The 24,739-nt window shown below is 49.0% G+C and overlaps 1 protein-coding gene across 2 annotated transcripts in view; it reads left to right on the top strand.

The window, feature by feature from the left end:
- KIF1C (kinesin family member 1C) overlaps positions 1-24,739 on the top strand; it is a 1,865,342-nt gene that overhangs the window by 1,398,957 nt on the left and 441,646 nt on the right. The window lies entirely within an intron of this gene.

Raw genomic sequence — 24,739 nt, 5'->3', positions numbered from 1 at the left:
GAAGAATAAAGTCTTGAACCAGTTCTTGTAAATTCCAAACGAAAAAAATTCTCCAAACAAAAATCTCCAGGTAACAATTCTTCAGCTTCCAATTGAAAAGATCCCTTTCCAATTTCAGCCAAGGAAATAGCACCAATGGTAATCCTGGACGTCTTCCTTACAGGATTGCTTTGTTACAGTTCAGAAAATAGATTAGCCACTTCTACAATTCTGTATTCGTTCATAACCTCTGCAGTACATCTGGTATAATTGTCTGGATGCTTCTTCTTGTGTTGTTGTACTCCTCTTAACCACCTTTGTACTACTATTACTTTGGAAACCGCCTCCTTGGTTCCACACTGTGCCACTACTTCAATCAACTTCAATGAGACATCTGATGACAGTCTTGTACACAACCACAGTTCTGGTACTTCTACTTCAACTTCATATGAGAATGGTTAGGCATTTTAAGGACAAGACACTTTGACATCTACAGGTAGGCAAGGTACTCTTCTTTCTATGTTCCACGAAAAGGGCTTGCCGCCTCAGTCTGCCTTACTGCCACAAGGATAATCTGCCTCTGCTTCCAGACTGACTGTCTCCCCACTTCAACAGTCCCAGCATTACAGGTTATTTGTTTAATCTTCTTACACGCACCCAGGTCCCTTCATCAACTTTATATAGTTCTTAGTTTCAGTGTCTACCTTGAAGCTCTATTTCCACACTACTGACTTCCGATAACAATGTCTCGCTTGTATCAGAGGATAATTGACCTTTTAATAACTTGGCCGTTAGGTGGATTGCTTCAAACAGGTTTTTCTACACTATAGAAAGTGTTCACCTCTTGGCTTGGATAATGCTTGTTCCCCTTATTAATACAACATCTGCTTTTAAAGAATATTAGTTTTTAGAGTTACAAGGTTATCTTCAAAGGAAACATTATTTTAGGAATATGCGACCACTCTTTCAGGTAGATCTTCAATTGTCTGTAAGAGTTTGTATTCCCACGTATTACACATATACTTTCTACTCCGGTCGGGAATCTTAATTGGTCACACGCAACTTTTCTTTGATGCCGTAAGGTTTTGTAACAAATGTAAAATTTAGCGTCAGTTTTTGTAGACTTTTAAAAACGTTCCCCCTTTTAATTGGAGACACGCACCCCTCCGGTAATATTTAAAAGTTCAACAATGGGAAATTAAAGGCTTTTCTTCATACACGAGCACTATAGCTTTACTCAGTGCGTGTGATGCATTTCCATTGTAAAGAATAGCTTTCACAACGACGAATAACTTCTACTCGCTTCCACTATTACACTAGCCGCTTTAGAGCTGGTAACAATTACCAGCAAGAGTTTGAGTGAACCTGAATGACCAGCATCACTCACCGGCTCCAGGAACACTGCGGTTGCGGGCTGCTTCAACTTCCCAACTTCTGCTTCTGCTTCTTCTTCTACGGCTTTAGGCACCCTTGGGACCCACACCCCTCCGCAGCACGGGTGTCTCCAGTCTGGCCACGCCAACCTGGAGTCTCCTGCCCTCCATTGTCCCGTGCTTGCTTCTTGCTACGTGCCCTAGGCTTCAGCACGGCTCTGCAATTACAGCCACTAGGTGCACCTTGGAAGACCTTCACTTTCAGCCCGTCTCTCTCAGTGCAGCCACAGCAAGGTAGGGTTTGTGAACACAGGACCTTCTCAGAACTTGAAGGTGAAATCTGCTCTTCTCTCGTCCCGGCGCCCCTTAAGTGTTCACGCTTCCTCATGAACTGCCAGCCTCATGCTCTTCTCCTTCTACTACTACTGCCAGCATTCCAGCTCATGCTCTTTTCTCAGCTTCTTTTCTCTTCCCCATCCCGCTGCAGCCTTTTATGCCTCTTAAGTGGGGCAATTGTTCAGGTGCAAGCTTCTACATGCCTCTTCAGCCCTCTCCATGCCTCTTCAGCCCTCCTTCGTCCCAGTCCCTATGGGATTCTGGGACATGTAGTTTCCTTTATGAAAGTTAGGTTTTCTCACTTCAATTTGGCAAAGGGCCATAAAAAGGGAGGGATTATTCCAAGATGTCGGCCGGCATGGAATAGACGTCTCGCAGTCTGCTACCGAACCCCGGACGGGATTACGGCGTTCCACCACCCCGCTAATACCCAGAAGTCCCCTAAACGTGGCTTCTGGAGTGCCCCTGAGAAGGAGGTGAGGGGCAGGGAAGGAGATCATCGCCCCCCGGCTGTGTGTGCTGCTCGGCTGGGTGCCCCGCGCTGGCCCTGCGTAAGGAGGAAGCAGAGGGCCCGCCCGACACCGAATGGAGCGCCGGAGTCGGGCGCCAGGCAGAGGTAGAGAGTCCCGCCGGGCGTGGACTGCGCCGACCGGAGGCCCCGGATGCCGATCCGGAGCGGCGGTCCGTGTGCGGTTGGGGGAAGCAGAGCACGGCTCGACAGCGGTGTGAAGAGAGCGGAGGGGCCCTGGTGGCGACGTGCGGGCGGCCTCGCCTGCAGAAGGGGAAGGAGGAGCAGTGCAGCCCCTGCGAAAACGAAACCGCGGCCTGGAGAATTAGAGGAGGAGCTGAGCGGAGGCTGAAGGCACCGTAGGAATGAGTCGGGGACCTCACGGGGCGGCTCTTGGAGGAGCAGGCGGGTCACTGGGGAGGAGGAGGAAGAGATGAGACGGGGCTTCCCCTTCAGCAACACGGCCCTGGGCTCTGTGCGTTCCAGGCCTCCCACTGAGGAACACTGGGTGGACACTGGAGCTGGGAGACAGCAGGCGGCAGCCCCTGTGTCTTTCTTGTAACTGTACCCCAAAACGAAAGTTTGCGTGCCTGAGAGGCCCATAAATTGAAACAAGGATCAGGGGCGCGAGGGGGGGATGGCGGGGCTGTTGGGCTGCTGGAGGACCTGCACGAGCACGCAGGCCCCAATTGAGGAAACTTGGGAAAGGTCTGGCACCAGCAAGCACGCACGAGGCAAGAATCTGGCAAAGCAAGGTACTGATGGCCTCACAAAATAAAAGGAAGAGCGGAAAGACAGTGCAGCACCTGAGGGACACACAAGGCACCCTCCACTCCTTGTGACCGGTGCAGGATATTGGAGAAGGCTCAGAGGGCAGCTGCGAAAGGAAAGGGGAAAGAGGGGCTTCGGAAGAGTCACAGGAACTGACCCCGGTTACGAGACAGAACTTCCTTGGGGAAATTCAAGCACTCCAAACTAATTTGGCTAAGACTTTCCAGGAGCAATTTCAGCTCATGCTCTCGCATTTGAATGACAGCCTCAGGGAGATTAAGCGGGACTTAAGACAATTGGGCGTAAGAACAGTTCTCCAGCATTGGGTTTGGCATGGATTCACATGCTCATGAATATTCCCCGTCGTCAGACTGGGAATCCTCGGTAAAGAAAAAAATCAGTATCAGTTTCGTTTCTGATCTGTCTATGTTAGTAGTAACCAATCACTGGTCTCTGGGTCATACTGCCCCCAGCCAATGACTGCCCTCTACCTAAGCCCCGCCCCTGACAGCCATACTCAGATTTTTACCGCATGCTCAAGTGTTAGGAGTCCTCGTGCTATAGCGCTCGAGCTTTTACTGCGTTTTGCGTAATTCCAAAGAGATTTCTCATTTTTCGGTTTAATCGAGCCTCAAGCTCCACTGTTTCTACTTCCGATCAACGGGTACCCGTTTCTGATTTATCTACGCCCCTCAAGTGTGAAGTTTTCGTCGAGTTACGCTTCTTGGAGGATTCCAGAAGTTTCTGAGGCCTACCTCGTAGATGAGAAGAACATGGCCCAGGAGAAGGGAAGCTCGACTCCCGGCAAACTGTTCAGGATCTGCCCTGGATGCAACCTACAAAATGCGTTCAAGAAGGACGAGCATTTGAAATGCCTTTACTGCCTCCACGAGAACAAAACGCACGTGGAGAAGGACTGTGCATTTTGCTTTAACATGTCAGATCGGACGATGAGGGATCGCCAGACCCGTCTCTCCATCTGGCGACACAGGAACGGACACGGCCATGACGGGGGACGGACGACGACGGCGGTGACGACGGGACTGGCCTCCCGGCTCCGATTCCTTGGTCGTCCCCGCCCAACGAGATTGGCTCCTTCCACGCCATGATTTCCAGGGCATCTGAGCTTTTTCAACTCTGCCCTGAGGAGAAGGAAGGCTTCCTCTACCAACGGTCCTCGCGGTGCCGTTGCTGGATGATATCTGGGACGATGGACTTGCCCTCCTCAAGAACCCGTCCACGACACCTGACAAGAGGGACCGGTACGAGAAGAAGTATCGGGTCCCCGACGCCGCCCCGTTGTGCCTTTAGGGTGCAGCCGACCCCAGATTCGGTCGTCTCAGCGGCGGGCAAGAAGAAAGCGGGGGGGCATCGGCTTCATCAACTTCCCCACCGGACGGCGAGGGATAAAAGCTGGACGCCGTGGGACGACAAGTCATCTCGTCGGCGGCGACGACGTTTAAGGCTGCCAACGCTCTAGTGATCATGGCCCGCTACGACAGGGAATTGTGGTACAAGATCGCCCCCCTGTTGGACTTCCTCCCGGACGACAAGAGGGCGGAGGCCCTGGCGATCCTACAGGAGGGTGAGGTGGCATCGGACCACGCCATAACTGTGGCCACGGACATTGCCGACACCGGTTTCCGCCAGTTGGGCAACGGCATTTGCCTTAGACAGCGGGGTGGCTCAAGGCGACCGATTTCCGCCAGGACGTGCAAGCCAAGGTTTTGGACATGCCCTTCGACGGGAATAATCTGTTTGGAAAGACTGTGGATGAGTCGCTGCAGGCCATCAAGACCGACACTGAGACGGCTCGGGCCTTGGGAGTTCTGCAGCAACGGCGGCCGCCCTTTCGGAACCCCGGAGGCAAGCAAGGTAACTCCAATCGATTCGGCGGCGGCTCCTCGACCTACCGTCAAGAGGCCCACTCCTCGTCGCAAGAAGCCTACAGGGGACGAGGCAAGTCCAGTGGATCTCGCCGTCGTCGCCAGGGAGGCCAGGGCGGCAAGGCCGCTTCCAAGCAAGACTGAACCGCCCGTCGCGTCGGGCCCCCACCGAAGCACCCCGGTGGGAGGCCGGCTGACAAGGTTCGTCCGCTTGTGGAAGTCCATCTTCACTGACCGTTGGGTGCTGGATGCCCTGGCCCACAGGCACACTCTGGAATTTCTAAAGAAGTGCCCCCGAATTCCTCCTGTGGCCAGGAAGGAAAACCACGTCCCTCAACTACTGTTAGAGGTAAGGGCGATGCTCAAGAAAGGAGCCATCAAGCTCGTCCCAAAGCGGCTCCGGGGCTCTGGAGTATACGCAAGGAAGACAGGAGGTTGACGTCCCATCCTGGATTTTCGTCGGCTAAACAAATACATCAAGGCACAGAAGTTACAGATGGTTACCCTCCAGCACGTGCTGGGCCAGCTGGAGGAAGGCGACTTCCTACCGTCGTTGGATTTGGAGGATGCGTACTTCCACATCCCCATCATAAAAGGACATCGAAAAATTCTCAGTTTCGTGGTCCAAGGGCGGCACTACCAGTTCAAGGCCCTCCCGTTCGGATTGAAGTCAGCGCCTAGGGTGCTCCCGTAGTTCTCCTTTTAAATCTCCTCTTATGTCGTCTCTTCCCCCACCCCACCCCCACTGGCGGGATGGTATGAAGCGAACGATGCCCCCATGTTAACGGCAATTAAACACCCGAGGAAGTGGAGTGACCTTGCTAGGGAGGGGGGGGTTGTCCTTAAAATGGTGGTTCTTCCCCGTGTACTTTATCTATTTCAGGCAATTCCGCACTCCGTCCCGGCGAGCTTTTTTAAGGAATTAAACCGGGCGGTCAAAGAGTTCATTTATTTGGGAGGGCAAGAGACAGCGCTTGTCTAGGCGACTACTCACGGCCGTTTAAAGGGCAGGGAGGCCTGGCTCTTCCCGACTTCCGGCGATACCATGAGGCTGCACAGCTCCGGGTAATTGGGGAATGGTTCGCAGAGGACTGCAATAAGGATTGGGTGAAAATGGATAGAGCAGTAGCCCGACATCACCTGGGGGAGTTATTATGGTCGCCGCACATCTACTTGAGTGCCATAACGAAGGGAATGGTGGACATCTGGGACAGTGCGGTGGAGAGGCGGGGGATCACGTCCTTTCTATCCCCGTTTACCCTCATCTTCAATAATGGGGACTTTACGCCGGGATTGGAGAGGGGGGCATTCCGGGGTTGGCAGAGGGGGGGGGGGGGTGCTGGATGTTGAGGGACATGTTTCACAACCAAAAGGTGAAAACCTTTGAGGAATGTAAGCAGGAATTCGGGGTGGGTGAGGGAGAGACGCACAGATAATTCCAGATTAGACATTGGGTTATGTCGGCAGAGGTAAGGAAGGCAGCCACACACGACCTAACGTAGTTTGAACGGTTCCTCCTAACACATGAGGGATCCAGAGGTCTAATCTCGGACCTCTACAGGCTCCTAGAGAGCGCGGGCCCGAAGGTTACTTGGGCGTACATGAGGGGATGGAGCAACAACTGGGGGCTAGAATGGAAAGGGAAGACTGGGAGAGGTTATGGAAGATGATTCCGAAGGTGGCTAAAGCGCCCCAGCTGCAGGAAGCCTGGTATAAATAGATCTACGGTTGGCACTATACCCCGGCCCGGCTGCACGCAATGTACCCTGCAACTTCGGGGGAATTCTGGTGGGGCTGGGGTGGAGTGGGTACGGCGGCTCACATTTGGTGCAACTGCCTCCTTATTATGCCCTTTTCGCACGAAATTGCACAAGCTCAGTCCCAGATTTAGGGGAGGGAGGCAGCCAGGACCCCCAGAAGATCTTGCTGGGGAAGCAGGCACTAGGGGGCAAAGGGGAGAGGAGAGGGAGCACTAAGGCGAAAGTGGTTTTTAACTTGGCAGCAATGGCCCTTATTGCACAGAAGTGGAAGAGCCCAATGATAACCGACGGAGCAAGACTTGCCAAGGAAAATGTGGGACATAGTCTCGATGGAATGGGCAACTTATGCGGCTGATAATAAGCTGGGGAGCTTCTCAGCGGATTGGGGTCAGACGCTGGATTACTTGAAAGTGGAGTTAAGGGAACAGCGGTGCCCCCAAAGACTAAAGTTGCTGGACATTCATGGTTAAATTGTTGGAATGGGGGAAAACAGGAAAGAAGGACCTACTGGTGCTATGGCCGAAGTTAGGGGGGAGAGGGGGAGTTAGGGGGTGGGGTTCAATTGATGATGCTTGGTTTGTTCATATGTTGAAATTAATAAAAAGAAGTTTAAAAAAACAAAAAGGGAGGGATTACATGGAAAGTTAAAAAGGGGTTCTTCCTGGTATCATATCCCCCGCCCTGATGTTATCCTCCCTCAGTACACCGCCCCCAGGGTAGGGATCAGAAAGTGCCTGCCTTTCCCTGGCCACATAAGGGTCCGAAGACCAGCTTTCCGGGGCAATCCAATTGTATCCTTCGCACTCTCCCCTCTGACTCGTTTGAATGAGTACGCCATTTTTAAATGGCCCGTGCACCCAGGCATCATTACAACAACTAGTCTGCATGTTTAGCTTGGTGTTTCCTTCAATCCACATTAACTCCTCCTTCGTCTCTGTACTTGAGGCTTTATTGGAGTTGCAGACCATAGGTTTCCTTGAACTTTTAAAGTAATATTGTTTTGCATTTTTGTTTTGAACAAAATCAGCAAGAGGAGATGTTTGGTGTGTGTTGGGTTCCATGTGATAATGTCCACGCAAAAATGTTGCTGGGCAAAAAATCAGAGACATTATTACACGGAACATGCAGGGGACAGCCCTGCAACCCCAAACATCTTTTTCTTTTTTTTGTTCAAGGGAAGGGAAACCTCTGCTGCCCCTGCCCCTATATATATATATTTCTGAGGCTTGTGGAATCTGCTTAGATCACATGCTGTGCATAGGCCGACATCTAGTGGAAGCTGCGGAGTATTACAGTTTGTTTTTCGAAACTCGAAAATGGGCGTCGACACAGGCGTGCCAGTAATACTATCCCTAGTGTGACGTCCACTGTACCCAAGATCCCTCACGCGTCTAGGATCCTCAGATTGTTTTTTTCCGCCATACTGGTCGGAAGCATCTTGCGGAGTCCCCTGGCCTTAGCCATACTTTGCTAATAATTGAAATTTATAATTCTTTATTGACATCCTTCCCCACCCCAACGTCGACCCTCGACACTCGACGACGGCTGGAGAAGACATCGACCGTCGGCTGCTGCACGACGGATCTGGGCCTCGGAAGGCCGCTGGCCTCGGCCCGGGCCTAGTAGGCCGCTGGCCTCGGCTCTGCAAGTAGGGAGAGTGGGGGGTGGTACATACTCTTCACTCTTAGTATATAGGTACACCTTATATATTTCCTACACTTACCAGCCCGCTGCCTCAAGGTGCGTATGGAGGGTACCCCTTTCCAATTCTGCCCCAAGTGCAACCGCAAATACCCTTGGGTCGACAGGCACGCAACGTGCAATCTCTGCTTGCCGAGGGACCACCCCGAAGCGAACTGCAGAGCGTGTAGTAGGTTTAAGCCTAAGACACTTAAGGACCGTTCGACAAAGGGTTGGGCCCACCACGCCAGGCAGGCAGCCATGGCAGCGGAGGGCGCCTTCAGCGATGGCAGCGACGCCGTACTTTCGGACGGCGAGGGCATTACGGCGTCGAAAGACTGCCAAGCGCAGGTCCCCGACCTCGGAAGGTTGTCCGGCAGGGCGGCTATGGGGAAGACCCCCGGCGACGCAAGCGCTACACACCCCACACACACTAAGCACACTAAGTCCAACCGAACCTCAACGACGTCGACTTCTCGGAAAGAGGCACAGATAGAACGGTCCAACTCGGTGTCCTCTGGGCGCTCTCGATCGAGATCGCCGCATGACGCAAGGCAATCTTCCACTCTTGCCAGTAGTGCCTCGCTCCCTAGATTAACGGAAGTTCGATCGTCGGAAGACGAAGACGACTTCCACCCCCAGGCCGCGCTCCAGGAGACCGAGGCCGCAGTTAACACCAGCGAGGCCCCACGCTCAAAACAAGGTACCTCTCCCGACCCTCGACGCCAGGCGTCGAAAGTCTCTGAGGCCTCCAAGGGGCAGGGAAAACATTTTTCCACGCACGGGGAGGGGGGGGAAACAGCGGAAAGCACAGCCTTCCACTCCTGTAAGACCATCCTTCCACCCTAAGCAGACAGTCAAACATAAATCTACTGGGACATCAACATCCAGCAAGGCTACCCTTGATAAGTCCTCTAAGTTGCCTACTAAAGCCATACCCTGTTCCAAAGAATGGTCCAGTGAAGACATAGACAGGGTCATGTCAAGGATGTCTTCCTTAGCTGATTTTTATGACAAGAACCCAGAACATTTCCTTTCGTATGACCCTCAAGGGGCCACACCCTCAGGCTCCTCGGATCCTATCCCCCTAAGTAAAAAGGCCCGGTTCGAAAGATCTGAACCCTTCGAGGTGCAGCCTTACTCTACTCCATACTCTACTCCACACCCCAGTTACCAAGGACAGCCCTTCCCTGAAGGGGACCAGGAGTTTACAATTATGGAGGAACAAACCGGGACTGAATACTATGCGGATGATGAGGACCTGGAGGAGGTAGAAGACGAGCAGGAAATTTACAGAGTAGATTCCCCGGTAGAAAGCGAAGCCCCAGTTACCGACTCGCCAGTTGATAACCAGCCCCTCCTTAATGAAGTTCTCGCTCGCGCGGCAGAACATTTTCACATCGACACCCACGGTGTACAGGAGGAAAGGGACTTCGCAGAAGAGTTGGTGGGAGAAAGGAGGCCGGTCGCTCAAACCATCCCTATCCTTAAATCCATCCAACGTAGAATAGATCCATCCCTGGTGAATCCAAACCTCACCAGAGCCGTCAACCCCAGAGTCGAAAAACTTTTTCGGGCAGCCCAGTCTGACCCTCTTTATATAAGAGGACAGCTTAAACCAGACTCCCTAGTGTCTCGGAAGAGGGCTGGGACACCCTTATCGTCATCAGAAGCTCCTCCCGACAAGGAGAGCAAAAGACTATACGGGTTTGGCAGGAAGGTAGCCTCAACGTCCGCCTACCAAGCAAGGATTGCAAACTCCACCACCCTATTGGCAAGTTACAACTGCCATCAATGGGAAGAGGTTGCGGCGCTCATAGCCTCTGCTCCTGAACCGTTAAAAGGCCAGTTGGCTCGGATCTCGGCAGAAGGGAGAGCCGTGTCTGGTTGCATATTAAAAGCAACTTTCGACGCCGCGGACAACGCAGGAAGATTGATAGCAGAAAGTACTGTTATCAAGAGACATGCGTGGTTACGGCAGTCGGGGTTCAAAACAGAAACACAGGCTTCATTAATAGACAAGCCGGTGGAACCCGATCTATTATTTGGGAAAGCGGTCGAAGACGCACTTAAGAATGCCAAGGACGAGTACGAGACTCTCAAGTCCCTTGGCCAGCTTACCAACAAACCCCCTAATCAGAGGGGGAACAGTAATTTTCGTCGCCCACGTGGCCAAAATTCACAAAGAGGCAACTATGCCCAAGGACAGGGTACACAATGGAACAACAACCAGCAGTCTACCCAGAGTTACAGCAAGGGTAACAAAAGAGGTCGTGGAAGAGGCAGAGGCAGCCCCAACAAGGGAGGTGGCATGCCTCCACCAAAGCAGTGACGCTCAGTTCAGGGTCCCTTCTCACGCAACCCCAGTAGGGGGACGCATTTCCAACTTCACCCAGGCTTGGGAAGGGATCACCTCAGACAGATGGGTGCTGTCAACAGTGTCCACAGGATATTGTATAGAATGACTGCAGCGTCCACGGAACCACCCTCCACGACAAAGAGTACACTCCTTAGAACATCAGAAGATCCTTCTCGAGGAGATCGCCATTCTGCTAGAAAAGGACGCGATAGAACTCGTCCCAGGACACCAGGTAAACAAGCGTATCTATTCAACTTACTTCCTTGTGCCAAAGAAAGATTTAACAATGCGCCCAGTATTGGACTTACGGCCTGCCAACAAGTATGTCAAGCCCCAAAAATTCCGTATGACCACGCTACAAGAGGTAATCCCCCTCCTAAAAAAGGGGGATTACATGGCAACCTTGGATATGAAAGATGCTTATTTTCATATCTCCATGCTCCCAGCCCACAGAAAATACTTGCGCTTCAAGGTGGACAGTCGCCACTACCAATTCAAGGTACTGCCCTTAGCTTCAGCACCAAGGGTGTTCACCAAGGTACTGGCGGTGGCTGCTGCACACCTACGCAGGGAGGCAATCCCAGTGTACCCTTATCTGGACGACTGGCTCATAACGGGGGTAACCCCAGGAATTTGCAGGTCAAACATTCAGAGGACTATCGACCTCCTCCACGAATTAGGCTTCTCTATCAACGAGAAGAAGTCGAGTCTGGTGCCAAGCACCTCAAAACAGTTCCTAGGAGCAATCCTAGATTCTCAAGAAGGGTTGACCTTCCCTTCGGAAGAGAGAATTCGGAATATACTACTGCAAATTCCACATTATCAGTCAGGTCAACAAATAACGGTACGCAAAGCAATGCGGTTACTGGGCATGATGGCGTCTTGCATTTACCTGGTCCCCCACGCGCGTCTGCGCATGCGTCCCATGCAGGAATGGTTGGCGAAACAGTGGTCTCAGGCAAGTGGTCAGTGGGACGATCTAGTGGTCGTTTCGCCAACACTCGTACAGAGCTTACACTGGTGGACGAGAGAGAATCTCGCAAGGGGAAAACCCTTTTACGATCCCGAAGTACAGGCAGTGGTGACTACAGATGCATGCCTGACTGGGTGGGGAGCTCACCATCTCCACCACACAGCTCAGGGTCTCTGGTCTCACTCAGTAGCCAAGAACCACATCAACCTGCTAGAGCTTCTGGCAGTATTCCGAGCGCTTCGGGCGTTCGAGCTCCATCTGCTAAACTTGTCGGTGCAGATCCGGACGGACAGCACGACAGCCATGTTCTATTTGAACAAACAAGGAGGGACTCGTTCGCCAAATCTGTCCAAGCTTGCCCAGAAAATCTGGATATGGGCACTCAGACGGAACATCTTCCTGTCATCACAACATGTTCCAGGGGAGCTCAATTCCCTAGCGGATGCCCTAAGCAGAGACTCCCTTCCAGAGGAACACGAATGGGTCCTTCACAGAGATATCGTAGAAGATCTCTTCTCTCAGTGGGGTTTCCCCACTATAGACCTATTCGCCACAAGCGAAAACAAACAATGCCCAGGATTTGCATCCAGGTTCCCCCAGCCAGACTCCCAAGGGAACGCCCTGTGGATGAACTGGTCAGGGATGTTTGCGTACGCTCTTCCACCAACTCCTCATCAGGAAGGTGGTGTACAAGATGAACAAGGAATCGATGACGCTCATCCTAGTTGCTCCCATGTGGGCGAGACAACCATGGTTTCCACACCTACGCAGGATGGCGGTGTGCGAGCCCATCAAACTCCCAGCCTGGTACAACCTACTGTCCCAGCAACAAGGTCAAACAGTGCACCAGGAACCCAACTCAATGAACCTGGCAGCATGGCTCCTGAGGTCATAGAGTTTGGGCATCTCAATTTACCACAAAGGTGTATGGACATCCTAAAAAAATCCAGGAAACCAAACACAAGGCACTGTTATTTTGACAAGTGGAAGAGATTCGTTTTTTGGTGCCAGAATAAACAAATCAACCCAGTTGATTGCACTCCTTCCAACGTTGTGACATACATGCTCCACCTGCTGGATGCAGGATTGGTTTTTAACTCTCTGAAAGTACACCTGGCAGCCCTCTCGGCTTACACCACATCCCATAACAAGGTGTCGTGGTGGAAAGTACCAGTAGTTAAAGCCTTCATGGAAGGAGTAAAGAGACTTCACCCTCCTATTTCGAACCCACCGCCAGGATGGGACCTCAATGTGGTGCTAGCTAAGCTCATGGGCCCCCCTTTCGAACCCATGCATAAAAGTAGTCTCAAACACCTGACTTATAAAACGGCCTTCTTAGTAGCCATTACCTCCATAAGAAGGGTCAGTGAAATTCAGGCTCTGTCAGTGCAGGATCCTTTCTTTACTATCCACAAGGACAAACTGGTTTTACGCACACACCCTAGGTTCTCACCTAAATTTATATCAAAGTTCCATGTAAACCAGTCCATCGAGCTTCCGGCTTTCTTCCAGAACCCGCAAAGCTCGGCTGAGGTGAAACTACACACCCTAGATGTGCGTAGGGCGGTCCTCTACTATGTAAATAAAACCAGACCGCTAAGGAAAACAGATCAACTGTTTGTCTCCGTAGCTACAGGCAGAGAGGGAGATTGCGTCTCTAAAGGCGCTATCTCAAAGTGGATTATCAACTGTATACAGCTGTGTTACTCTCTTTCTGAAAAAACTCTGCCTTTTACGCCAAGAGCCCACTCTACTAGAGGCATTGGGGCCACTCTGGCTTTCATTGCAAATGTTCCCCTCGACACCATTTGCAAAGCAGCTACTTGGAGCTCTATTCACACTTTTACTCAGCATTACTGCATTGACACTCATTCCAAGACAGATACACAAGTGGGACAAGCGGTTCTGAGACACCTGTTTGCTCATGACCCTTCTCACATCCCACCTCCTTCTTCTGGTACTGCTCGCTAATCTATGCACAGCATGTGATCTAAGCAGATTCCACAAGCCTCAGAAGGGATACATTACTCACCGTAATCGTATTTCTGATGCTTGTATCTGCTTAGATTCACATGCGACCCACCCTTCCTCCCCTCCGAGAGAAGGCGCATGATTGCTTGTAGTCTTACCTTCTGTCTATCTGCTTGGATTATCTGTACTCACGCTACTCCTCATGCTTCCTCATGTCAGAAAAAATACAATCTGAGGATCCTAGACGCGTGAGGGATCTTGGGTACAGTGGACGTCACACTAGGGATAGTATTACTGGCACGCCTGTGTCGACGCCCATTTTCGAGTTTCGAAAAACAAACTGTAATACTCCGCAGCTTCCACTAGATGTCGGCCTATGCACAGCATGTGAATCTAAGCAGATACAAGCATCAGAAATACGATTACGGTGAGTAATGTATCCCATATGTTTACCTATATAATATCGTCATGAACTTTTTGGGTTGACATTATGTACGGCGACCATATATATAGTGACATTATTACCTGATATCGTGTGTTGTGTATATGAAACTAGTGTGTTCTGCAGGAAGGGTTTTGGGGGTTTTACAATGGGGTGGGGGTGTATTGTGACATCAAGCGCCTGGAAACACTTTGTTTTATAGGTGCCTTGGAAATACTCAATAAATCTAATTAAGCCGTCAAGAACTCAGGAATTATGAGGTTTTCTTCTTCAGAAATACCACATCTCTCCTGATTGGGTCACCATATTCCCCTGACAGCCGTCCCCGCCCACATGATCCTCCCTCATAATACCACCCCCAGGGTCAGAATCGGGTAGTGGCTGCCATCCCCTGGCCATGTGGGAGGAGATCTTTGACAGGTAATCCGTGATGACTCCTCTGGATTCAACACATAACATAAGCAGTTAATAAAAACTGCACCATCGATCTGACCGAACTACTAATTTAAATACTGGTGTGTTTGTTTAATGAATTTGTTTAAGCCTGCAAGTTAACTAAACGTGTAAAATTATAAATTCACATGAAGATTAATGAATGTGTCACATAAAATCAAATGGCATTCATTCTCGTAATCTCTCTCACTATTCTCCCCTCTGGCCCGGCTCACTCTGCAGGACACACTCTGGATGTTCTGATCTCAGACCTTCCCCTTTCTATCCCTCTCACCACTCCTCTCTCCTGCAGTGATCACTTTCTCCTTTCCTCCCAGTTCACCCTCTCTATCCCTCAGGCCAAGTCACTTCCATCACTGCCGCCCAAGTTCTCGGTCATCTGACCCATGAAGCATGTGTCAGTTGAGGCTTTCGCCGCCACCTTCTCAGCCCCCCCACCTTCTCAGCCCCCCACCCCCTTTGGCTGACTCTCTCCCTGACACAGCCCTCTCCACGCTCCACTCTGCTATATCTGATACTCTTGATATCCTTGCCCCTGTCATGAGAATCAGCATGAAGCCCAAAGCCAAGTGCTCAAGTGCCAAGTGCAGGGTGGCCGATAGGAAATGGGGTGCTTCATGTACATCCTCTGACAAACTGGCCTGTGGCAAAGGCAATACAGGCTCTCTGTCCTAACCAAGAAGAGGTCTCGTATCCAAGCCAGTGTCTCTGCGGCATCTAACAACTCGGCTGAACTCTTTAAAATCTGCAAGGCACTGGCCAATCCTGCGGCAGTCTCTACCTCTCCTGTCCCTTCCCAGGACCTCTGCACAGCACTGGCTTCACACTTCATCTCTAAAACTCAGGACATCCTGTCCTCACTCTCCTCCTATCCCCTCCCATCCCCTACTCGCTGCTCTCCCTCTGGCCCTTCTACAGCCACCTCTCCTCCCTCCTTCTCTTCCTTTCCCCTTTTCTCCGCAGACAAGGTCTCTAGACAAGTCAGATCTATGAAAGTCTCTTCGAAACAGGTTCACCTCTGTTCCTCCAAAACCATCAAGGACCACATTGATTCCCTGGCTGATTTCTGCAATCACTCCTTCACCACTGGAGTTTTCCCATCCCCCCTGAAGCACTCCCTTGTGCATCCTCTTCTTAAGAAACCCTCTGCCGAACCCTCCTGCCCGGCTAACTATTGCCCAATTTCCATCACTCCCTTCCTGGGCAAGCTCCTGGAGAAACTGCCCATCTCTCAGCTTAATCTCCCCTCTGAATCTGTTGGTCATCTTCATGACCATCAGTCTGGCTTCAGAGCTGCCAGAAGCACGGAAACTGCTCTCCTGAACATCCGTTATTACCTGCTCTCCAACCTTGACTCTAACACCCCCTGCGTCCTCATCCTGCTTGATCTCTCTTCTGCCTATGACCCTGTCAACCATGCCATCCTGCTCAACCGTCTTTGTGATAATCTAGGTATCACTGGTCTGGGTCTTGCGTGGCTGACTTCTTTCCTCTCTGACCGACCCTGCCAGGTCCAACTTGGGTCCTTCCTCTCCGCTATCTTTTTCACTACCTGTGGTGTCCCCTAGCAGTCTAACCTCTCTCCCTGGCTGTTCAACCAATACCTGGCAATCCTTGCCCACCTCATTGCCGCTCTCTGCCCCAACTTTCAGTTATTTGCGGATGACACCAAGCTCATTTTCAGGCTACCCTCGACCACCTCCTCTCCTTCCCTCCTCTCTGATTGTCTGTCGGCTATCAAGGAGTGGTGTGCCGCCAATGACCTCTGCCTTAATGCCAGTAAGACCGAGATTCTCCTCATCGGCACTGTTAGGACAGTTTTTCTGAAGTCCAGTTAAGGGCCTAGTAAAACCATTCAACTGAGGCAGTACAAGACTCCACTCTTAGTATAAGACTGTACCACCTGAGTACATGGTAGCGTAGGCAGAGCAGCCAGGCTTATCTTAGGAGGGAGAGAGGGCAGTAGATACAGTACAAGTGGAAATGCAATACAAATGATCCAAAGAAACACTGAAACACTATGTATTATAAAAATAAAGGATTTATTTAAATACAAGTAGGCCCAGATAAATCTAGGGGTTAAGTAAATACTGAAACATTATATGAAATACAATATAAAACACAACACTATACTTGAAAGTACACAGACCCAAGTATAGACCTTATTTGGAACACCTAACAGTAGTTCTAGGGAAGTCAAAACCTTGTTATACACATTTAGTATAGGCCAAGCCTATTCTTTGGGAGTAAAAGACCAATGGTTACTTTTAGATTACTTTTGGTAATACAAGGACAGTAGGCCCTTCCAGTTGTACAGTGACTCTTGGAACAAATCACATAAACAGCCAACTGGACATTATACTTTTGGTGAATAGTGAAACACTTATTCTAGGTGCAGTAAAAACCTATTACTACTTTTGTCATAACACACAGTTATACCAGGTGAGCAAAACCTAATGGATGTAATATACAATTACAGATGCTTTGGAAATCAGGGACCCCCAGATTGAGGTAAGCAATAACTCTGGTAACTTGTTTTGGATGGCACACAGCTAACACAAGGTAAGTAAAACCCACTTACTTTAACTTCACAATGAAGGGGAAAGTAAAACCCAATGTCACACTTTACTGAATAGATATTCTAGGTAGGCAACAACCTAATGTAGACTTATTAAAGACAGGCTAGCAGCAAGTCAGGGGACGCAAGACCCAGTTGGGGGACACTCAGTTATCCTAACAGGACTAACCTGGTGATACCAACAGTTGGGGAACACTCATACAATTACCCTTCAGGAATAATCTGGTGAAACCAACACATTACTTTTGTAAAGAGGCACAACCTAATCACAGGAGAGTAAAATACCTTCACATCTACTTTCTTTTAGACTGGCAAAACAGTGGCTAAGGAAGGAAAGATGTTAACCATACTTTTAAGAATAGTGCATCACACATCCAAGATCAGTAAGAACTTTTGTAACTGTTCACTCTTAGAATTACAGTTACCAACCAACTCTTTACAAGTAAGTAAAAACACTTGATTTCTTTTCTAGGCAGAAGTCCCAATCCCTTCAAAGTCTTTTCCCTTAGAGCATGAGTGTTCTCAGTGGCAGAAGGGGGGTCACTAGGACTAGTGACCAACAGGCAGTGTTAGAATAAGTTCTTTAGTAGCAAAAGCCAGAGTTTCCTTAGGAAAACTGGGCAAACAAGTGAGTACTTCTCTTCTAGGGTTAGAAGAGGGTCCAGGGGCTTCGCAGAAGACACCCCAGCAGGATTCTAGCAGTGGGACTGGGTGTACTGGACGAGGGACCTCCCAATCACAGAAAACACCCCAGGACTACACAGAAATCCCAACAGGCTTAAGGTAAGTATATACCCAAGCCAACACAGTACCTCAGCAATGAAGAAGAGATTGCAGCAGGAGAACTTCAGGGACTGCAGCCAAATACCCGGTCACTGGATTCCTTGTCCTGGAGACTGAACACAAGACCTCAGAAGGGACTTTGCAGCAGGGATCGATGAAGAAGGCTCTAGGCAAGATTTCTCTCGTGTCCGAATGCGGTTCTGCGGGTTTGGCGCCTTTTCAAGGAGCACAGAAGAAGACAGAAAATCGCGGTTGAATTCTCTTCGTTTAAAAGGTCCAGCACTCTTGTGAGGGGACTTTTTGGACTCGTTTCGTGTCTCTGGAGATAGACCAGGATGCCCACGAAGTTTCAGCGAGATTCGGAATTCGGAAGACCGTGCACCGCACAGTGGCAGGAGGTCCCAGGGTATTGGGGTATTGCAAGAACGCAAGGTCTCAGCAACCCGTGGGATGGCTCAAAATGCAGGTCGTCTTGAGTCTAGTGGGTCTCACCAGGCTCTCGGTTCGGGTCGTCGTTTTCGGAGAACCCAGGTCGATCGGAAGGAAGGGCTGCAGCAGGCTCTGGTTACATAGCAGGCTCTCCGGCCGCTGGAAATCATTCCCGCCATTTTTCCTTCGTCATCCTCTTCGGTTTTCTGTTCCAGTGGTAGACATGACTTCAGCTTCCAGGTTTCCAGTATTTATCAGGAACTGCAACACAACCTCTGCATTCTCTCCCCGCATTTTACAAGAAAGGGGCGTTTGGCTGTCCATTCAGGACAGCCAACCCCCCACTGGGATCTGACCCAGTTGAAGGAAGGCCTAAGACAAAGGAGGGGGAAGTTTGGGACCCCTCGCCCACTTCCTGTGCTTACAGACTGACTGGAGCCTGGGCGGGGTGTCCAGGGGACTCCCGCCAAAGACAAAACTCAAACAAAGGATTTTCCCGCCCTGGATGTCAGGGGAAGGAACAAGAAACGACAAGAAACACTAAAATGGCAGAAAAAGAAGACAGGGGCCATTTTGGTAAAAATGAACACCCTTAGGTGCCTTTACTGCAGCTGTGACTACAGCACGCGGTAAAGGTGCACCAAATTAGTAAAAGGTATCACTGCCACCAGCCATTAAAGGTAAGCTTGTCACTGTAACAGAATTGTTAGTTTAAATGTGAAAGGGGATACATTGTATCTCCCCAGCACTCCACATAAGGTGGGGTGTGCTGGTTTCACAGAATAAAATGTAAAAGGGATCCAAAGATCCTTTCTACCCTTGGGAACTGTAGTTCACTCAAGGTTAGCACAAGAAAGTTAAAGGGGGAGCCCCTAGGGCAACCCAGCAACAACAGGAACTTATTGCCAATAAGTTGTTAGACAACATAACTTTAAAAAGACACTATGGAGAGTCTTAAAAATGACACCCATAAAAAGAGTTAAAGACAGGTGAGTGTGGAAAAAGGTTCCCACTCACTGAGGTATTAATGAAAAATCTCTCACTAGAAAAGCAAAAGGTTCTGGAGTTGAACCAGGCAAGGGAGATTTACCAGCCCTGTGGAAATCTTACCTAACAGGCACACCCGCTCCCTCCTTTCCTGTAGCTCTCTGGCCGGCCTCTCTTGGCCCTCTTCCTGCTCCCACCTGCAAGGCTAAAAACCTTGGGGTCGTCTTCGACTCCACACACTCCTTCTCTCCTCACATCTATGACATCTCTAAGAAGTTTCACTACCAGCTGCACCCCCTCAGAGGTATTCTTCCTTTCTTCTCCTTCCCCCAGAAGCTCACTGTCTCCAGAGCTCTGGTTCTCTCTAGGCTGGACTATTGCAACAGCCTCTTTCTAAATCTTCCTGCTTCTACCCTCCGCCCTCTGTAACTTATCCAGAACAGGACTGCCAGACTTGTCCTTGGCCTCAAGCCTAGGGATCATATCTCTCCAGGACTGAAATCTCTGCACTGGCTCCCAGTGGCTGCGAGGATTAAGTTCAAAACCCTCTGCATCATCCACAAAGCCTTCTGGGGCCTCAATACCTTCAACTGTCTCTCCCTAAATATCTTCCTCCTCGAGCTCTTCGCTCATCCGCCTCCAACTCCCTCAGGGTCAGTCGCTTCTCCAAGCAACGAGTTGGTGGTAGATCTTTCTTCGGCTAGTGCCTCCCTCTGGAACAGCCTCCCTTAAACTTGAGGAAAACCATCTCTAGTTCCGGAAGCACCTCAAAATCTTTCTTTGTTCTGCTTTTTCTCCTTCTCTTCTCTGCTGAACTCCTGGCTGTAACCTGAACTGTACTGGCAACCTGGTCACCCTCTGATCTCGGGCTCAGGTCCCTCCCCCGCCAGCTTTACACACCTGCACTGCCCACCTGGCTACCCCCGCACTTGGAGACTTTTTCTGTATTCTTACAGTCCCCCACCCCACCAGCCCTTACTCCTGATGTCTGCACTTACCCAAGCACTTGCCACATGCTGGCCGTTACTTCTATATTGTTACTTCTATTCCCATGTACTGCACTGTGCCTTCCCTCCTTCCTATGCACTTGCACGATCTGAATGACACCTGGCCTAGTAGGATCGTTGTCCGTCCTCCCTTTGTTCCCCCTCCCTTGCCTCGACGCGCCTTGAAACACTTGTGTATAGGCGCGTTATAAATGCCATATCATATCATTAAGAATAATGCCAAACCTTAATGGAGTTCTCCACCTCAGCCTGCCTGTCTTTCTCAGCATGTAATATGCATCAAGCAGAAACTCGATATACTGCCTCCCTATTGGCTTTCAAAGGAGGAGGGGCCACATACATCTGTGTCATATTGAAATATTAAGTAATCGTTTCCCAGTATTGATTAAAAATTACTCCCAAGAGAAGGAACAATCATTGAAATAAATCCAGGCATAAAGTGTTATTTTATAAAAATAAAATAAAGTACCAGTATAGCCTGCAAAAGAGCTTTAGCTTGACCTCTTCTTCCTCTTGATACACCACTTTTTCTTTTTGGGGGTTTTTAACCTCCATCTGGCGACTATGCACTCTTCAGTTACACTTCTTGCCGTTCTGGATTCTTATTTACTCTCAACCTCCTTCACCGCTCCTTCTCATATCTCTGGTTCTTCCCTGGATCTGATGTTTTATTCCTCTCTATCTCTTAGTCCTCACTTGGCTATTCCTTCCTACTCTTCTGATCCTTCTCCTCTTAACTTTTCACTTATTCCCTCATCTTCTCTCTCTCTCCACCGTCTTTCGGTGTGAACTTTGGTCCTTAGATACCTTACTTTTCGTTTTCGCACTCCTCATCTCTCCCATCTCTTACTACTCTATCTTTGTTTTCTGTTGATTCCTTAGCTTCCCTTCTTTCATCCTCAATTCTTACGACTCTTGATTTTCTGTCCTTCCTTTTCTTTTCGGCCTTGACACATGCCCTCCCAGCCATGGCTTACCCCTGCTCTTCATTATTCTCTGCGCCTCTTGCGCCAGGCCGAGCGTGGATGGCGGAAGTACTAATCACCTTCTGATCTACTTAATCTATCTTCTCTTCTCTTCTCTGACACTGCCCTTTTTCTTGCTAAACAACATTTCTACACTTATTTTCTGGCCTCTTTTCATATCCTCATCGCCTGGCAAATCTTAACTCACATTATTTCCCATTGCTCGCAATGATCCCTCGGTACGACGTCCTTTCAGCGACACCCGCTGTAATGACGGGTGTTTTTACGATGGGTTTTTGCCGTAAAAAGTTTTCAAAATGTTTTGGGGGTCGGGGTTGTGACAGGGCATATGAAGGGTTGGGGGGTGTTGGGAATAACAAAGAATAGGTAGAGGATGGGAGTTTTGGGGGAACCCCCCAAAAATAATGTAAAAGAATTTTCAATTAGTTTTTTCAGCAAAAAATATGGATGTCGTAATAATGGATGTCGATGAAATGACATAGAACCGATCCCTCTCGTTCCTCAGTTTATGCTTCTGATTGTGCCTCCTACTTCACTTCCAAAGTTACTCTCCTATGTGCTATTTCTACCCCCTCATCCCACCTTCTTTCTGTCCCTGATTCCCCACCTGTTTTAATTTCCTAATTCTCTTATTTCTTCCACTGATATTGCTTCTTTCCTTTCCAAAGTCCATCACACTGCTGCCCCCTCTGATTCTCACCCTTCCTCCCTTGTTCCCATGGTCCATCCTCTTTTAATTACGCTTGTATTCATTCCAATTCTCAAGAAGCCTTCCTTGCATACCTTTGTCCATTCCAACTACTACCCTACCTCACTCTTACCTTTTCTTTCTGAACTATTAGAGCGTATTATCTTCCCAAGTCTCTTCTGACATCACCAATGCCTCTCTCCTTCCACTTAACCAACCTGGTTTCCGCCATTTTCACTCTACTGAAACTGCTCTTCTTTCTGTATGTGATCCACTTTTCGCTGCTCATCACAGTCCACTCTCCTGTTCTTGCTTGACGTGTCAGCTGCTTTTGACACTGTCGACCACACTCTTCTTCTCTGTTCCCTTTCATGTTTTGGTTTTCTTGGTTCTGTTTTAAAGTGGTTTCAATCCCATCTTACTGACCACCTATTCGGTGTCTTGGACTGGCTCAATCTCTCCTGTTCTCCCTTTTCTTATGCTGACCCTGAGGGTTCTGTCCTCAGTCCCCTCCTCTTTTCTTTATGCACCTTTCCTCTTTTCTCTTATTTCTTCTTTTGGGCTGTCTCATAATTTGTATGCTGACCATACTCGGCTATTCCGTTCCTTTTCTTCATTCTCCACTTCTATTTATTTGACTCTTTCCTCCTGCCTTCTTGCTATTCGATCTTGGATGACTGCTCACTTTCTCCCTCTAAATCCCACCAAGACTGAACTTCTTTTCTTTCCTGCCTCTGCTATTCCACCGCCTATGCCTCCCCATCTATTTCTTTTCTATTTCTTCTCTTTCCATTTCCTCCTCCACCAGAAATGTTGTTGTTGTTCTTGACTCTTTTTTTTATCGTTCTTCTCTCACATCTCTGCTGTTCCGTTCCTCTCGCTTTCATCTCTATAACATTGATAAGGCTAGAGCTTTTCTTTCTTTTAAGACATCCAAAATTCTTATCTCCGCTTTCATTTCTTTCTTTTCTGTTCTACTGTTCCTCTCTCCTCCTTGGGCCACCCATCTTGCTCCTCTTCATTTTATCTATATTTTATCTATAATTCATCTATTCGCCTTTTCTTCTCCATCTTCTTGTGACTCCATCTCCTCTGCTCTAGTCTCTTTGCACTGGATCCCCTTTGAATCGTGTCTGCTTTTTAATTTTCTTTTGGTTTTTAAATGTCTCCATGGTCTTGCCTCTCCATATCCCTCTTCTCTTCTTTCTACATCCCTCCCCATTCCCTTTGTTCTCAATCCCTCTTCCTACGTAGTGTTCCCCGGTCTCCCTGTCAAATCTAATTTTCTATATTGTGCTCTTCTAGTCCCCAAGCCTCCTCGTTCCCTCACTTCTCGTCCAGATTTTCATTCACACTACCAGACCCATTTCCACTTGTCATGATCTTAACTTCCCATTTTTTTAATTCCAGCTGGTGAGTCCATTCGATTTGTACTGTTTATCTGTATTTTGTACAGTGCTTTAGCGTATATCGCTCTATAAACTCCTAAACATTTGCTTGACTGGTTATTCTGGACAGTCCACGAAGAAGAGATGACCTTCATTGGGAGCAGATTGTGTCAAACATGCTAAGATTGACCTACAACCCAACGATATAGAAGTGCTGTGCATACCATAGCTAACTAACTGAAGAATATAGTGCACACATGCCCAACGGCCTCAGGGCGCTCATAGTATAGTACATTAAGCAAACTAGAAGATGTAGCATGACTTCATGCTATATTGCATTGCCCATGTGCCAAACATTGCCACAGGGAGGATCTTTTTTATACGAAGTGCATTTGTTTTCTTTTAATGAGTTTTTTAAATTACATTGGCTCCATTAAAGCTGTATACATTGTTTCCTTAGGATGACTAATTTGATGATTGTAATATATTGTCATTTTTTTACGCTTTTATTTAATGAATTACACATTGAACAATCAACCAAAGTGCCTGCACTGAAATAAAGAAAGAGGCGTTAAGCAAAAACAAATACCTCCAGTGAAAAGGGAGACTGCTCCTATATTGTGGGCCAAGGTTAATTTATTCAGCATCCATACCTGGCTAACTTCATCAGGTGCTGTCAAAAATTGAGCCTCACCAAGGTCACACATTTGTAAAGACTTTGGCCTTTCAGGGAGGGCACACCATCTACCATATAGTGTGTATTACAAAATGTATTACCTGAATAATACTTTTAGTGGATATCATTCTCCCAGTATTAGCATGGCTTGTGAAATATTTGTACCCTCTGGAAGTGCAATGAGGTTGCATGTCAGCTCAGCTCTGCTCTGCGGCACCCATGACTCTGGATTTGATGTTATGGATTGTATAAATGATGCCGGCTGCACCCCATGACTTCTGTCCCTTTTTCCTTGTGCACCGCACCCCAAAAAGGCTCTGGCTTTAAGCTTGACTAGTAATGCATGAAACCCATGTTTGATGCTTGGGTGCTGATGACAAAATGGAGGACTGTAGGTCCTGTCATTTCATACAGCCCAAGGCCCTCCGGGAACATGCTGCTAATGTCTCCACTGCTCCTAGGTGTGGGAGAACCACTTCTAAGACTCCAGGTTCATCCGAACCCTTTGCATTCATAAAGTCCTGGATGCAACAACATAAGAGTCTCGCTCCCATGTGAGATAAAAGATACAAGAAGTAGCACAGTGCACTGTAAGATGTCTCACTCCCCATGTCACTCTTCAAAATAACACTTTAATTCATCCTCTATGAAGTGATACCATCACTCCGGCTTCAGGGACTCGATATATGCCTTGGTTCAGTAACCTGATCCCCCCCCCCCCTCCCA

The sequence above is a fragment of the Ambystoma mexicanum genome, chromosome 1p (genome assembly GCF_040938575.1).
Source record: "Ambystoma mexicanum isolate Mex_15411 chromosome 1p, UKY_AmexF1_1, whole genome shotgun sequence".
NCBI lineage: Eukaryota > Metazoa > Chordata > Amphibia > Caudata > Ambystomatidae > Ambystoma > Ambystoma mexicanum.
This window is presented reverse-complemented; position numbering and strand designations above follow the sequence as displayed.